Source organism: Lynx rufus, unplaced genomic scaffold (assembly GCF_022079265.1).
Source record: "Lynx rufus isolate CCGP_SWC_20201006 ecotype Redwood Valley unplaced genomic scaffold, mLynRuf1.p SCAF_1, whole genome shotgun sequence".
Classification (NCBI taxonomy): Eukaryota; Metazoa; Chordata; class Mammalia; order Carnivora; family Felidae; genus Lynx; species Lynx rufus.
Genome location: NW_025814823.1, coordinates 16349846 through 16365921, shown reverse-complemented (window position 1 = coordinate 16365921; position 16076 = coordinate 16349846). Strand labels below are relative to the sequence as shown.

The 16076-nt window shown below is 36.4% G+C and overlaps 1 protein-coding gene across 6 annotated transcripts in view; it reads left to right on the top strand.

Moving 5' to 3' along the window:
* TRPC4 (transient receptor potential cation channel subfamily C member 4) overlaps window positions 1–16076 on the top strand; it is a 140715-nt gene that overhangs the window by 85411 nt on the left and 39228 nt on the right. The window lies entirely within an intron of this gene.

Below are 16076 nucleotides of genomic sequence, written 5' to 3'. Positions count from 1 at the left end.
TTTGGCTTAACTGTCAAAATTACTGGAGAAATTGTAAAATGTGGAAAAGGCAGGAAAGAAAACAGGACTATATCTGAATCTGAGATAGAGGTACTCTTTGATTTTAAACATTATAACTACTCTAAGTACTGACAATAAGAAAATTTCATAGGAACAATATTCGATATGTTTTACAAATGTTGGAAAAAGCACCTTCTTAGATGAACTTTAAAACAGAGTACATTCTCATTAATATGGCATGCATAAAGTGTGATCTTGCTTAAATTAGGAGAAAGGTTAATAAAATAATTATGACATTGTAGTTGATATTCAATATAAAATTACCCTGCCCATTCCCTTTTAAATTAAATATCTCACATTAGGAATATGTTCTTTATAGATATTTCTTCATAGAAAATTTCTTGTAAACAATTCTTAAAGAAGCATTTTGGAGGTTAAATTTCCCATTATGGGGAACTTATATAGGATGTCTAAAAATTGATATTCCAAATGAAATATAGAATATTTAGTTTTGAAAAATGCCATAGCTACAATGCAGTATAAGCAGAGATAGTATTTCTAGACTTTCCTTTATGCACTTAATGAAAATATATAGACTATGTTCTGTACAGTAAGTGCAGTGCAGGGCAATAGTGATACAAAAGTAAAAAAAAATAAAAATAAAACAAAAAAAAGAGAAGGAATTCCTTGCCCCTATGAAGCTTAAATTATACTAGAGGAAATAGATAATAAACAATGAGATATGTTACATGTCAGAAAACAGTCAATAATATGAAAAAATACAAGCTTCAAGCCTTTAGTAACTTGTGCAATTAAAAGTGTCATTGGCTGCCTCCTTCTTGCAAAACTTGTAATAGAATTTTCCATGAAAGCTGGCTAGAAATCATATCCAGTCCTCAGCTGAATGGTTAAATAAGGTACAAATTTAATTGTGATAATTAAAATTCCAGCCTGGGAAATATCTTCTAAAGGCAACATTTTCTTAAACTATCCTGACTTAGGCAATTAATTTACTTGGGAATTTTTAGGATGCAAAGAGATTTTCTAGAATAAAAAATATATATGAACGATCCTCTTGCTTAAATACCTGGGCATGGAGAAAGAATTTTCTATATCAAATAGGCCTGTCAAGGCTAGTGAACTCTGAGTGTCTCATATCTCAGACTGAGTTCTGAGTGTTTTGATACATCCATGATTAAAGGCTATATTCACTATGTTATTGGGCTCTTGTAGAAAAAGCACTGTATTTGAATACATGACCAGGTTCTGTCACTAAGAAACTATTAAATTATGAGTGGTCACAAGCTCTCAGGATTTCCAGTATCTTCATAAAAAAAAAAAAAAATGAAAGATTCAAAGTCCCATTGAGTCCTATTGCCCTGTGCTGGGGAGCTGTCATTATTAGGGCAGAAAAAAATGTTTTGTTTTGTATCATTTTTTTAAGCCAGGGTAGGTGGGGAAGAGACTAAAGACAACAGGGTAGGAATGCTATAACCTTTGACCAAAGGTGGGATATAGACAAAAAGGCCTGGTCTGATTTGATAACTGTATTAATGAGACTTCTATCTTGTCTTCCTTATTAATACTGCTGTCTGGTAAAAAGTCAGTGGCTATACATTTCACAGCCCCTCCGCTGTGAGGTTCTAGGTTTATAATAACAAGACTGAATGGCTTACAGAGAAGAGTATGGCTTACAAATATGTTTCTCATCACGTTAGTTTTCCCAGTGATAGATTGAGGGTCTATGCATGGGTTTTTCTCAAGTCTTCTTGAACCGACTTAGATTTTCAACCCATGTCACTCTGTGGGCTACTTTTTGTGTAAAGAAAGGCTTTTTCCTTCCTCCTCGCTTTACTTCCGTTCCGTTTTCAGGGGCTGTTTCCCAGACCTATGATATGATTTATAAGAAATGATAACTTTTATACCTCCCATTGTATAATCCTGACAAAAAGACTTTTGATTTGTTTTATATATTCATACCATAAATTTTAACTTTTCCTGAGTAGAAAAGTTTTCTAACTGCAGAGTATAATCTCTCAAACTGATCCCTTTATCTCCTTAAGAAGTATGTTTTTGCTTTGGAATTTCTGTTCTTTCATATACTTTGCTGTGTTTCTACAATACAAACTTATTTGGTCTGACAGATCCAGATATCGTGCGATTTTGTACAGGGGTAGAATAATTTTTCCCTGTTATTTCAATATCTTTCCTCTGGAAGTTCAACATCATGTTGACTATTTAAATTAAAGTCTACTGAGTTTTATATCTTGAGAAAACAGTCTGCAATAACCCTGGTATTCTTCCACTGCGGAGTCATTGATAAGCTGTACCTTTGAATGATTTTTCCTTCAGACTTTCTTGTATGGAAGGTTACTGACCCTTCTTTCTCCCATCAAACAACACTCTTGTGGATGTCTGCTGTCAGGATAAGCTTTAGCATATAAGCAAAGAAATCTAAAGGCCTCATGCAGGGATCAAACTTAGGATGTGGTCATCTGGAGATACAGTCCTAACCAAAAGAGAAAACTAATCACAGATAATACAGTTAGAACTATCTCAATAGATAGGCAGATTCTAGACACATAGACACCAATGCACTCAGAGTGTCACATTACCCATTTAAACTAGAGTAAAAAGTGAAAAATGATAGTTCTAGCATATGGGCCTGATGACAGACCTGTATCTTTCAAGTGTCTGAGAGAAAGTGTTATTGGAAAGACTGAATGATGGATTCAAAGGAGCCATGGGCCAGATTAGAGATCTGGTCACTTCTACATTCTGATGGGCCATGACCTTGACACTCTTAATTTATTCAAAGTTTTGATTTTTAACGTAGAATACCAGGGATATGAGAATGAATATTCATATCAGAAGTTCCCTTTTACATAAAATTTACATGCAAACTAAATATAGCATGTTATCTTTATATATAATGAGAATTTATTTAAATTATAGCAGCAGTTTTTTTCTCAAATGGATGTCATTTTCTTTCTGAAGGTAATAGGAAGTAAAATGGGGAAAAAACCAACTTTTGAATGCTAATTTTTAAGGCCTTCCCAAAAACCGGTTTTGATTGTCCTATTGAATCCATCATAATTCAACTGTAACAATCAAATTTGTATCGTAGCTTATTCCCTGCAAAAAAAAGTGTACAGATATAAATATATATGTGAAATATCGAGATGTAGACTTACGTTATCAGCTTAGCAAAAAGAAATTATGAAATGGATAACATTTTTCATAAAAGTAGGTGTTAATGGAGGCTATCACATTAATGAAGCAGGAAATACTTTGTTCTCCATGAGAAAGGAAAAATGGATACTGAAGTGACTTGATATTATGTGTGTGCCTAAGAATATGCCATAATTATGTAGTATATAAATCTATGCACGCTGAGCATGATAAGGAGAAGGGTGAACTGAGGAAAAGATGTATCATAGGAAGAAATCTGAGCTCTGTTAAAAATAGCTTCTAGTGGATTCCTAGGCATAAACTAAGAATTGCTCATAATATCCGGATTATACATCTTGCCTATAACACATACTTATTTGACAATTTTTCTCTAACAAAATTGGCCTCTCATTTCCATGATTTATTTCACATTTTTATCTTTTAAAGCGTTGATATTAACAAATCTGAACATTTCAATAAGTGCTTCCAAATTGCAAATGTAAAAAGAAAACTTGTGATCACATTCTCCTCTAGATAAAGACTCACAGAGACAATTCTATATAAGTATATTCCTTTCTTGGGACCATTTCTACATCTTGGTCTAACAGGCATCAAGATTGTATGGTTTCAGGTACTCATACTCTCAGCCTCACCCATGAATTACCCATCTTCTCAAACAGCCCCCCAAAGATATTCTATAGTCTATAGTCTCCTGACTCTCTCCCTTGGCAAGGTGCTCCAACCACCTCAGCAAACTGGCTGCAGACACACATAGACACCCAAAGACAGGTGCAAAACATCCACCTATTCATTTAAAGAGACATTTTAATTTTCAAGAAAGCCAAATAATCATTGGACTATGACATGTAATCATCATTTTCCTTTTAATGTGTGGGGGGAAAAGTTGAAGATCACCTTTACCAAGACTTATCAAGATTATCAGATTTCAAACAATGAAATATTTGTGTAATTTAAAATTGTTGTGCACATACTACTGCTGGCCAGATGACTTCTTTATCAGAAAGAAAATTAAGTGTTTTAGGTACTGACAATGCTATACATGTCTTGTAGCCCAAAAGTGAAATCAATACTGTTAGAGAAAATATTTGGCAACATGATTCAGATAGTTCAAGGGAAGAGGGCAAAAGATACAGAGATAGGAGTCGATACCAAATGATGGAGGGTCAGAGTAAAAGACTGGGGGGCGGGGGTGAACTAATGAAAAGTGGTTTTCATTAGTTCAGAATCACAATAGCAGTAGTACTGATAGCGGTAATAATAGTAGAAACCAAGAAGATAGGCACGGTGCTAAATGACTGAAATGTGTATCCTCATTTGAACTTGTAGTAATGTCACTTCATTTAATAACAAATCTTGTTAGTATCTCATTTCATAGAGAGGAAATAGGCTGAGAGAAGTTGGGTCACTTGCCCAGGATCAGGAGCTAATAAACAGCAGGCACTTGATTCAAATTCCAGTTGGTGTAATTCCAGAACTACAACTTTTATCCACCGTGAATACTGCCCTCAAAATGTGAGGAATAGAATTCAAGGAGGCAAAAGCAGCCCAAGAATTCAGGACTCCTTTGCTCATTTGTTTTGTTTCTTAAATTCTACATATGAGTGAAACCCGAAGGTATTTGTCTTTCTCTGACTGAATTTTTCACTTAGCATTATACCCTCTAAATCCATCCATGTTGTGTAAATGGCAAGATTTCATTCTTTTTTATGGGTGAGTAATATTACAGCACACACACACACACACCCACATCTTCTTTATCCATTCATCTATCAATGGACATGGGCTGCTTCCATAATTTGGCTACTGTAAATAGTGCTTTAATAAACATAGGAGATGCATATATCCTTTCAAATTAGTGTTTTCATATGCTTTGGGTACCCAGTAAGGGAATTACTAGATCATATGGTAATTCTATATTTAATTTTTTAAGGAACCTCCATACTATTTTCCACAGTGGCTGCACCAGTTTGCATTCCCACCAAGAGTGCACAAGGGTTCCTTCTCTCCACGTTTTTGCTAACGCCTATTATTTCTTATCTTTGTTTTGCTTTTTGTTTGTTTGTTTTTTATTTTAGCCATTCTGACTGGTGTGAGGTGATAATCTCATTGTGGTTTCAATTTGAATTTCCCTGATGATGAGTGATGTTGAACATCTCATGTCTGTTGGCCATCTGGATGTTTTCTTTGGAGAAACATCTGTTCATGTCTTCTGCCCATTTTTTAACTGGATTATTTGTTTTTTGGGGTGTTGGACTATATAAATTCTTTATATATTTTTGATGCTAACCGTTTATCAGATATGTCACTTGAAAATATCTTCTCTCATTCAGTAGTTTGTTTTTAGTTTTGTTGTTTCCTCTGCTGTGCAGAAGCTTTTTATTTGGATGGAGTCTCAATAGTTTATTTTTGCTTTTGTTTCCCTTGCCTCAGGAGACATCTCTAGGAAAATGTTATGGCCAATGTCAGATAAATTACTACCTGTGCTCTTTTCTAGGATTTTTATGGTTTTAGGTCTCACATTTAGGTCCTTAATCCATTTTGAGTTCATTTTTATGTATGGTGAAAGAAAGTAGTCCAGGTTCATTCTTTTGCATGTTTTACTGCCCCTTTAAGTCAGTGTTTCTTGAAGCATGGCCAGCTGACTAAAGTCATAACAATTGTGAATTTCTACAAAAAACTTACATTTTTAATTCTCCCCTTGGTTCATTAATTCAGAAATTCCAGAGGTCTTGGGGTGCCTGGGTAGCTCTGTTGGTTAAGCATCCAACTTTGGCTTAGGTCATTATCTCACGGTTCATGAGTTTGAGCCCCAGGATCAGACTCTGTGCTGATAACTCAGAGCCTGGAGCCTGCTTCAGATTCTGTGTCTCCCTCTCTTTCTGCCCCTCCCCTGGTCACACTCTGTCTCTCTCTCTCCCTCAAAAATAAATAATAAACATTAAAAATTTTCAAAAATTAAAAAAAGAGAAATTACAGAGGTCTTTAAACATTAAAGATTGAGAAACAATTCTGGAAGCACAATTTCATACAAATCTGTATTCATGTAAAAGCTTAATTAAGGAGTCTCAACTCCCTAGAATCTAAACATGAAATGTTTTTTACTTTTTCTGATCACTCTGCCCAACTGCCCTATACCAAATATCTTTTCCTGTACCTTAATGATATGTCTAGTAGATATCAAGTTCCTGAAACCTTGAGTTATTTTAAGCTTTCCTCTTCCTGACAAAGGCCTTACCCAGCACTCAGAGGACCTGGAATTGTCCATCTTTTGCTCATCCTTCAACCCCAGCACTGCAATGGAAAGAAGGGCATAAACTGTTTATGTTCTCCTCCTTGGTGGCTGTAGGGAAGCGGGATGACAGGAAAAGGTACCAGTCTTCGTTACCTCACTGGGCCCCTCGTCACAGTTCTTTCCTATTAGTTTTATGCATCGCTGGCTAATACTGTGTAGCCTATATGACAGTCCTTGACCGATGGCTCTCCTGATGTGTGCATGTGTGTTCCATAGAAGGCCTTGGGTGCCTCCACGCTGCATCGTCCTCTGGATCCCCAGTTCAACTCTGCCTGATATCTTCCAGTCCCTCAACTCCTTGTAACCTGTAGTTGACTCCTTCTGGGGTCCTAGGACCCTGGCAAGGACAGGAGGGCAAGATTGCTAAAGCCCAGCTTCTTCCTGTGGTAAGCACTCACTCCCCAAGGGCATCCCAAAACCTTGCCACAGCTAATGACAGGAGGTCAGGCTGCGGCCAGTTGCGGACTGCCAAAACACACTGGTTTCTTATTTCCCCTGGTGATCCAGACCCAGGGAGAGATGAGCAAGTCCATTGCCTGAGTAGACACTCCAGGAGAGATTGAGATGCCAGTTTTTCCTTGTTGTAGAAATCCCCCATATTTATGAGGGATTTCCTCAGCATCTCCCTCACTTGACTTAGGGAGGTGGTACTGCTGGTAACCAATCACCTTCATCTCTCCCTCTGGTATTCCTAATTAGCACAAAAACTCTATTACCCTGACTTCATGGCTTTCTCACTACCTGTTCCTATTGTTCCCTCTGTATAGACCATGGGGGTAGAGGCCCAAGTGGTTGGTAACAGATATGGTCCTTCTACCTCTTAGGTAGCCCTAGAAGGGCGGGGGTGGCTACAGTTTTCTGTAAGCTCTCTTCAGAAAGTGAATCATTGGGACTCTTGTCTTCATCTTTGTTTGGGTTTTAAGTGTAACACTGAGACAATAGAAGCTGCCTCCTAACTGAGTGCCTTTTTTGGGTCCAGCATAACGTGATCCTCCATGGAGCAAAATAACTACATTTAGATTTCTCCAAGCAAAAGCAAAATTTTGACTAGAGACTACTTTTTTGTTCCTTGATTTGGGGGAAAATACGGCAGGGAGGAATTCTTTTTGTTCTTTTTATCTACATTGATTTGGTGCCACAGTGTAGAACTCAGTGTCCTATTAAGAGACTTGCAAGGTCAGATCCCTCAACTAGCTCCTGGGTTTCCATAACAAGCCCTTTGAGGTGGCCATAGGTGAAAAGGCGACCCGCTCTTTGTTTGAGGTTATTTAATCTTTGTGTAAATACTGACAGCAAGAGAAGGCGAGACGAGAGGTCTGTTCACAGAATTACATATTTCTCACCTGAAATCAGGGCTGTTAAATGTGGCGTCTGAGGTCTCCCGACCTCATCTCATCCCCACAGCTGGCTTCACACGATAAGATACAATTGAACACTCGAGTAGCCCCTGATGAAAACTGTTATGGGAAAGGTAGAAAAAAAAATAGGAAAAACTTCCAGGCATCCATAAATATCTTTCAAAGGAAGTTCTCTGACTCATTTGCACTATGATCTTTCCTCTACTGGTCCCCACAGTCTTGACATACATGCTTGTAATTAGACCTCCACCGTGACTCTGAGAAATCACGTCATCTGTTTATAAACAGCAGAGAGAAATTTTGAAATGTTCCCATTGTGGGAACAGGACAAACATTTTGTGATGGAAGCTTCCTGAAGCTTTGTTCTCTTCGGACTAGTTACCACGAATAGTTTGTCTGGATGCATATATCAGCCAGTTAATAGCACCCTCTAGCTTCTCTAAAGGCTGCTTTCTTCAAAAATTTCAGTGAACCATTGCCAGAACAGAGGAAACTTGTATTTTCACCATGGTGCTCATAAGAAATAGAAATATATAGTTATCAAACAGGTATGTGGTGACTAGAGCTATGTGAAGTGATACTCCATTCTGGTGCTCTAAAAACACAAGCTCCCAAAATCCATTAGCCAACAAGCACTGACTGACAGTTGTATTCACAACTCAGGTTAAAAAATGATGGTGTGAGCCCTCAATTTCATCAGGATCTCTGCTTTCTCCACACAGCTGTGATTTGCAAAGGCTAAAAGTGATAGAATTTTTTTGTGTGTGTGATCCAAAAAGTCAGATTAAATGTATACTCTTTGAACTCCAAAGGAACTATATTATCTCCAAATTGTGTTTGCTGTTACCCTTCTTAAAAACCCTTAGAGGTCACCTAGTCCAAGCTTCCAATGAAAGTGCTATCTCCTTGAACCCATCTAATGTGACAGAGTCTGCTGAGGTACTAAGAAGCTCTAAGTTAAAATGTTGCTTTGTACTGAGCTCATAACTAATTCTTTATAACTACTTCCCCATTTTCCTCTGAAGCCATTAACCCTAGTGTCTTTATTCCCCTACATAATTACCCACAAAATACTTGCAGTTAGCTGTTTCGGTGGCTGTTAATAATCATATTTGGCTTTTCAGTTTGGTAGAAGCAAGAAGAGAGCTATCAATTTATCAATAAAGGGAAATAAGATATAAACACACTGGTTGGCTAGCAGGTATTTAAAATACATTTCATTTTATAACAGGTACCAACTTGAAAAATACATTTGATTTTATAATATATACAAATTTGAAAACAACAGATTTCACGAACTCATAGAATTGGAATGCCCTTTAGAGATCAGATAGAACAGGTTTATAGTTACTTCTAGAATTTCTCTGGAGCCTGAGTGATGGAAGACATTCCAGGCCCTGGATTGGAATCTTCAATGCACAGGGTAATCCATTCCAGTTTTGGAGCAACTCTGATTTCTGGAGAATTCTCCCTTACGTTGGGCAAGAAAGTTTCTATAATTTTCATATCAAAGATTTAGTTTGTGAATTTTGGGGAAGACCAAAGCAAGTCTGGGTCCTCTGGTACAAGACAGTTTTTAATCTTCATGGCAGCTATTGTGATGACTGATTTTAGTAAAATTTAATGATCCAGACAGGAAAAAGTAATGTCTGGCTATTTATACCACAGAAGTAGAATTATACTTCTCGTATGATTGCGTATAATCCAAACCTCTCTTTTTTTGAAATGAGGTGACAACCATCTAGAGAGATGAGACTGTTATCTCAGATTACAAAGCTGATTACCAGTTGGACTGAGCTTGGCACTTCACTCACCTGGTATAGTCGAAGTGTTATCTCTGTGCCTTCTGATTAAAGTTAACTTGAAATGCATTTGTTCAATTAATAACTGCAGTGCACACATATTCTCATCTCTGGATATTGGTAGAGTTGCAAATAAAACATAACAAATAAACCACATTTTGAAATTTCAAAAATAAGAAAACGTCTAAGAGTACTAAGGAGATTGAGTTGTGTTTTCTTTATTAACTGGTAGTGAAGCACTAGTTAGGTCGCTTGTTTTGGTCTTACCTTTCTTATGTAAGTTGTGACTGATTCTGAGACTGTCCCCAGGCTCAGTAGGAGAAAGCATCATAATAGATGTGGACTGGGGAGGTTGGGGGGGAGGAGGGTTGTTTCCAGTGTACCTAGCATTTTTCCTCCTTGGATGATATAAATTGTAAGTTCCCTACAAACATCAGAGCATGCATCATATCTTACTCAGGTCTGATGCGTTTCTTTCTTCAATGTGGAGGCAGCGAACATTACCATCTCTGCAGTTATGCCCCAATCTTATCTGAACTCTCAAGAGAGATTTTATCTGAAAGAGACCTCAAAGAGTAATATAGGATGTAAAATCTAGAATAAAGCAGTGGTCTACAGAGGGCTTTAAAATGCACACTATAGGGTGCCTGGGTGGCTCGGTCTTTAAGCATCTGACTTCAGCTTAGGTCATGAGCGTAGGGTGAGCTCATGAGCCCAGCATCTGGTGAGCCCCACTTCTCTCTCCCAATCTCTCTGCTCCTCCTGGGATTCATATTCTCTCTCTCTCTCTCTCTCTCTCTCTCTCTCTCTTTCTCTGCCCCTTGCTCACTTGCACCCTCTCTTAAATATATAAACAAATAAACAAAATGCACATTACAGTCAAGGGTCTATAGTTAGAACAGACTCTTAACCACAGGGAACAAACTGATGGTTATCAGAGGGGAGGTGGGTAGGAGGATGGGTGAAATGGGTGATGGGAACTAAGGAGTGCACTTGTTAATGATGAGCACCAGGTGATGTATGTAAGTGTTGAATCACTATATTGTACACCTGAAACTAATATTATGCTGTATGTTAACTAGCTGAATTTTAGTAAAACCTTTTAAAGTGCACACTATAATCAATTTGACTGAAATTAGTCCTTTCTTGGGTCATTAATTTAAATGTGCCTTAAAATTTTAAATAAAATTTTAAAAATAATGTTAAATAGCCATTGCTAGTTTTCACTAAGTGATGATAGACCATTATGTCTAATTCACTTTTATTTCTTCCACAGTTTTATTATAAGACTTTGCAAACATACCTATCAGCAATATATCACAGTTATTTTATTATGTTTATTTATAATCACTATATACTATATAGTATGTATTTATTATATTTATTTAATTTTAATCTATCCCTATTTCCAGTTGTCAACATCAATCTCTCATCATTTTTGTTGCTTTTAAGTTGTAGTGCATTTTGTTTTTGTTTTTTTTTTCAGGGCACAGAGATATAAAGCACACAATCACGTAAGACCACCACAGTCAAGATACTGGATAAGGGCGGGCAAACTATGGCCCAGCAGGATAAATATGACCCTTTGACACTACACAGTCACACACACCCACTCATTTACTGCAAAGTCTAACTTATTTATTCTCTGGCCCTCTACACATAATCATGACTGTAGTTGTATACTTCTGTAGATGTCCTTTATCAAATCAAGAAATTACCCTTCTATTCATACTTTGCTGAAAGCTTTTATCCTGAATGGATGTTGAATTTTGTCAAATGCATTTACTGCATCTAATGAGATCTTTTTTCCCCAATAATCTGTTGATGGCATAAATAACACTGATTGGCCCTTAGACGTTGAAACAGTCTTGTATTCTTGGAAAAACAGCATGATTTATTATCAATTGCATATATTACTCCATTTAATTTACTAATATTTGTTGAGGATATTTGTGCATATTCATAAAGGTTATTAGTGTGTAGTTGTTCTTTTTGCCAGACTTTTTTTTATCAGAGTAATACTAATCTCTTAGATGTTTCTTCCTTTTCTATTTTAAGTGTTTGTTACCTGTGTTTTTAGCACTTATTATTTCTTCCTTAAGTATGGTAGAATTCACCATAAAGAAACTGGACCTGAATTTTTCTTTGTTGGAAGGTTTTTAACTATGAATTCATGATACTTTAATAGGAATAGGACAATTCAGGTTACTCTGTGTACTAATTTTTTGTTTTTGTTTTTGTTTTTGTTTTACTCTATGTGCTCTTGAGTGTGACTGGAAGTTTGTGTCTTTCAGGAAAAATATTCAATTCATTTTATTTTGTGACATTTATGGGCATCAAGTTGTTCCTTTTATTCACTTGTTATCCTTAAAATGTCATAAGATCTGTAGTGATGCCACTTCTTCTATTTCTGACATTGATCATTTATATCTTCTCCATTTTTTTTCTTGACCATTCTGGCTAGAGTTTTATCAATTGTGCTGACCATTTCAGAGAACTATCTTCCATCTTCATGGATTTTTCTCAAGTTTTATGTTTTAAAATTTGACTTCTGCTCTTATCTTGTTTATTTTCTTCTGTTTCTTTTGGGCTTAATTTGCTTTTCTTTTCATAGTGTCATAATGAAAGCCGAAATCACTGAGACCTTTATTCTTTATAGGTTTAAAGCTTTAAACCTATAAATTCCACTCTATATACTTTATAAGCTGCATCACAGACCTTTTTGGATGTATTTTTATTTTCAATCATTTCAAAATGTTTTCTCATTATTCTGCAAATTCCTTTGTGACCAAGGGTTATTAGAAGTATGTTGTTCAATTGCAAAATATTTGGAGATTTTCCAAATACATTTCATTACTGATTTGTTGTCTATTATATTGTCATAGAACACCTTTTGTATGATTTTAACTTGTATAAATATTTTTCTATATGTTAATATAGTCCATGATATAGTATCTCTTGGTAAACACTACACATGCATATGAAAAAAGCATGTATTGCTGCTGTCAGGTTGTTGACAGTGTTGTTCAGAATTTCTAAATTCCTACCAAACTCCTGCCTACTGGTTCTACAGAGGGGAATAGTAAGGTCTCTATCTAACTATATTTGTACCTTTCTCTCTTTTTTGTTTCAACTCTGATTATGACATCTTGCATTATAAGGTTATTTTATTAGCTGCATTCATATTTAGTATCGTTGTGTCTTTTCAGTGAGTTGACTTTTTCATCCTTATGTTAGTTATAGCCCTCTCAGTACCTGGTAACATTTTTTCTTCTGAAATATATTTAGTCATATTAATATAGCCAACTGAGCTTCTTTTTCTTAGTTTTCCTTTTATTAGTATTTCATAGTGTCTTTACTATTCTTTTGCTTTTAACTTGTTGATAAATTTAATACAGCTGTGTTTTACATTTTTATATATGACAATCTCTGTCTTCTCATTGGTGTGTTTAGACCATATGCTTTATACAATGTAATTATTAATATTGATGGATTTGAAATCTACCCCACTTTTTCTTATTGGCTCTATTTTTTTTTCTGCCTGTTGTCAAATTGAGTGTTTTTAATAATTTTATGTTTATTTATCTTTCTGGCTCTTCATTTGTACCTTTAAAGATATTTTGGGGTACCTAGCTGGCTCAGTTAATGGAGTATGAGACTCTTGATCTCAAGATTTTGAGTTCGAGCCCCACATTGGGTGTAAAGATTGCTTTAAAAAAATCTTAAAAAATTTTTTTCTAATAAATAAATAAAAATATTTTGAGAGAATGCCCTAGGATTTACAATGTAAAATTTTAATTTATCATAATCTAACTTCAAATAATATTTGTTTTACATGTGGTGTAAGAACCTTATGATAGTATATTTCTAATTCCTGTCTCTCATCCTCTGTGCTAATGTCATCATACATTTTACTTTTACATATGTTATATATGTTATAAACCACAAAACATTGCTAGTGTTTTTGCTTTAGGCCATCAGTGATATGTTAGAGCAATTCAAAAAGAAAAAATATCTTTTTTTTAACTTTATTTATTTATTTGTGGGGGGCAGAAAAAGAGAGAGAGAGAGAGAGAGAGAGAGAAAATCCCAAACAGGCTCTGACGCAAGGCTCAAACTCACAAACCATGAGATTATGACCTGAGCCGAAACCAAGAGTCAGAAGCTCAACCAACTGAGCCACCCAGGTGCCCCAGAAAAAAATATATTTTATATTTATTTTTTTAACCATTCCTGGACATATGTTTTCATTTCTTTTTATAAACTTAATTTTTGGTCAGTATCATAAACCTTCTGCCTAAAATATATCCCTTCAGCATTTCTTATAGCATAGGTCTCATGGCAATAACGTGTCTGAGTTTTTGGTTGTCTGAAAAAAGGTCTTTCAATTGCCTTCATTTATTAGAACTATTTGTGCCATGTGGAACGTTCTGGGTACACTTTTAATTTTTATTCTTTCAGCACTATAATTATGTTACTCTGTCTTACATGGTGTCAGACAACAAGTTTGATGTCAGTTTTCTATTTCTTCCTTTGAATGCAATGTGTCTTTTATTTCCACCACACCCCCACTGCTGATGCCTTCAATATTTTTTCTTTATCTTTTTTAAAACAGTTTGAATACGATGTATAAGGTGTGCATGTGTGTATCTGGGGAGGGGATTTATTCTGCCTGTGTAGAGGCTAGACAAAGGTACATAGCATTGATGCCTGAAAATGGACATGCCATTTTATTCTGCTGGAACATAAGGCAGGAATTTGAGGCATTATAGTCAGGAGCTGAGGCAGGTTTGGGTTTTGTTGCCACAATAAGTTTCAGAGCACCATTCACTCTGCTTTGGGTCGTATTATGGACTACATGTCTGTGTCCCCTCCAAATTCATATATTGAAAACCTAACCCCCGTGTGCTTGCATTTGGAGGTGGGGCCTTTGGAATGCAATTAGGTCATGAGGGTCCTCATGAAGGAGATAAATGTGCTTATAAAAAGAGGCCAAAAGGGAGCCTGGGTGGCTCAGTAGGTTAAGCGTCCTACTCTTGGTTTCAGCTCAGGTCATGATCTCACAGGTTTGTGAGTTGGAGCCCTGATCAGGTCGGTGCTCACAAGCATGGAGACTGCTTGGGATTCTCTCTCTCCTCCTCCTCTCTCTGCCCCTCCCTCCTCTCAAAATAAATAAATAAAAACTTTAAAGAGAAAAAAGAGGCCAGAGAGCTAGCTTGCTCTCTTGCTGCCGTGTAAGGATAGAGAGAGATGTGTGCACCTAGAACATGGAAGAGGGTTCTCACCAAAGCTTGACCATACTGATACCATGATCATAAACTTGCAGCCTCCAGAACAATGAGAAGTAAATTTTTGTTATAAAACATCCAGTCTGTGATACTTTGTTATAGTGGCTTTGACTGGCTTAGGAGGACTATTCTCAGAATTCCTGCTTCACCCACATCTTTTGGCCTCCCCTGTGCACCTATGCCTCTGAGGGGTACTCTATTCATGCTCTCACCACTCCTCCAGTAGTTATTAGCTTGTGATTGTTACCTGGTGATGTGAAACAGGCAGATTCTATGTTGTCCTGGTCTAGGGCAGAGTTAGGTAGGACTATGCCTGGGCATTGGCAATGCAGGTTCTCAATGATCCATACCTTACTACCTATGGCAGTGACACTTTGCAGGTCATGTGCAGACTTTCCTGACCTTTGCCCTGTGGTAGGAAACCTCTAATGATACTGGTGCAAACCCTAGGAAATCCTGTTTCCTGCTTCTCCCATGGGGCTTATGTGTTTTGTTCTTAGGGGAGAGGAGCCTGCTCTATGCAAAAAAAAAAAAAAAAAAAAAAAAAAAAAAAAAAAAAAAAAAAAAAAAAAAAAAAACATGCAAGTAGGGAGACTCCCCTTGTATCTGAGTCCCAGGGGTTCTGTCTTCTGTGCAAGCTCAGACTCAACCTTCAGAAGTTTGTTTAAAAGTTTTTCTGAAATCTTCTTACTCTGGGATATGGTGACTTTGTCTCTTACCCCTGCACTCTGCCATGGGTGAGCTAATGTTCACATCGGGAGTCTGTCTGGTTTCTCGTCTCTCTGATAGGTTCATGAAAAGTTATGATTTTATAGTTAACCTGACTTTTTCTGGCTTTTTGTGCAAGACAGATGTGAGACATTGTGCTACACATGTGACATTCCAGACTCATTATCTTAATAGAGTCGTATTGTTTGCTTGCATTAATGTAGTTATGATCATATTTATCCTTTTAATATTTCCTGATTCTACTCCCTTTGATATCTCTCTCTTTCATCATTGGGCCCCAAAACTAGATTTATAAAGTTTTAACAAGATTATGGAAATAGAATGATACATAGTGATATTTTATGTGTACTTCCTAGAATTTGAAAATAAAACATTTCTTATTAAAAATATGACCATTATAAAGGAAAGGGATTTT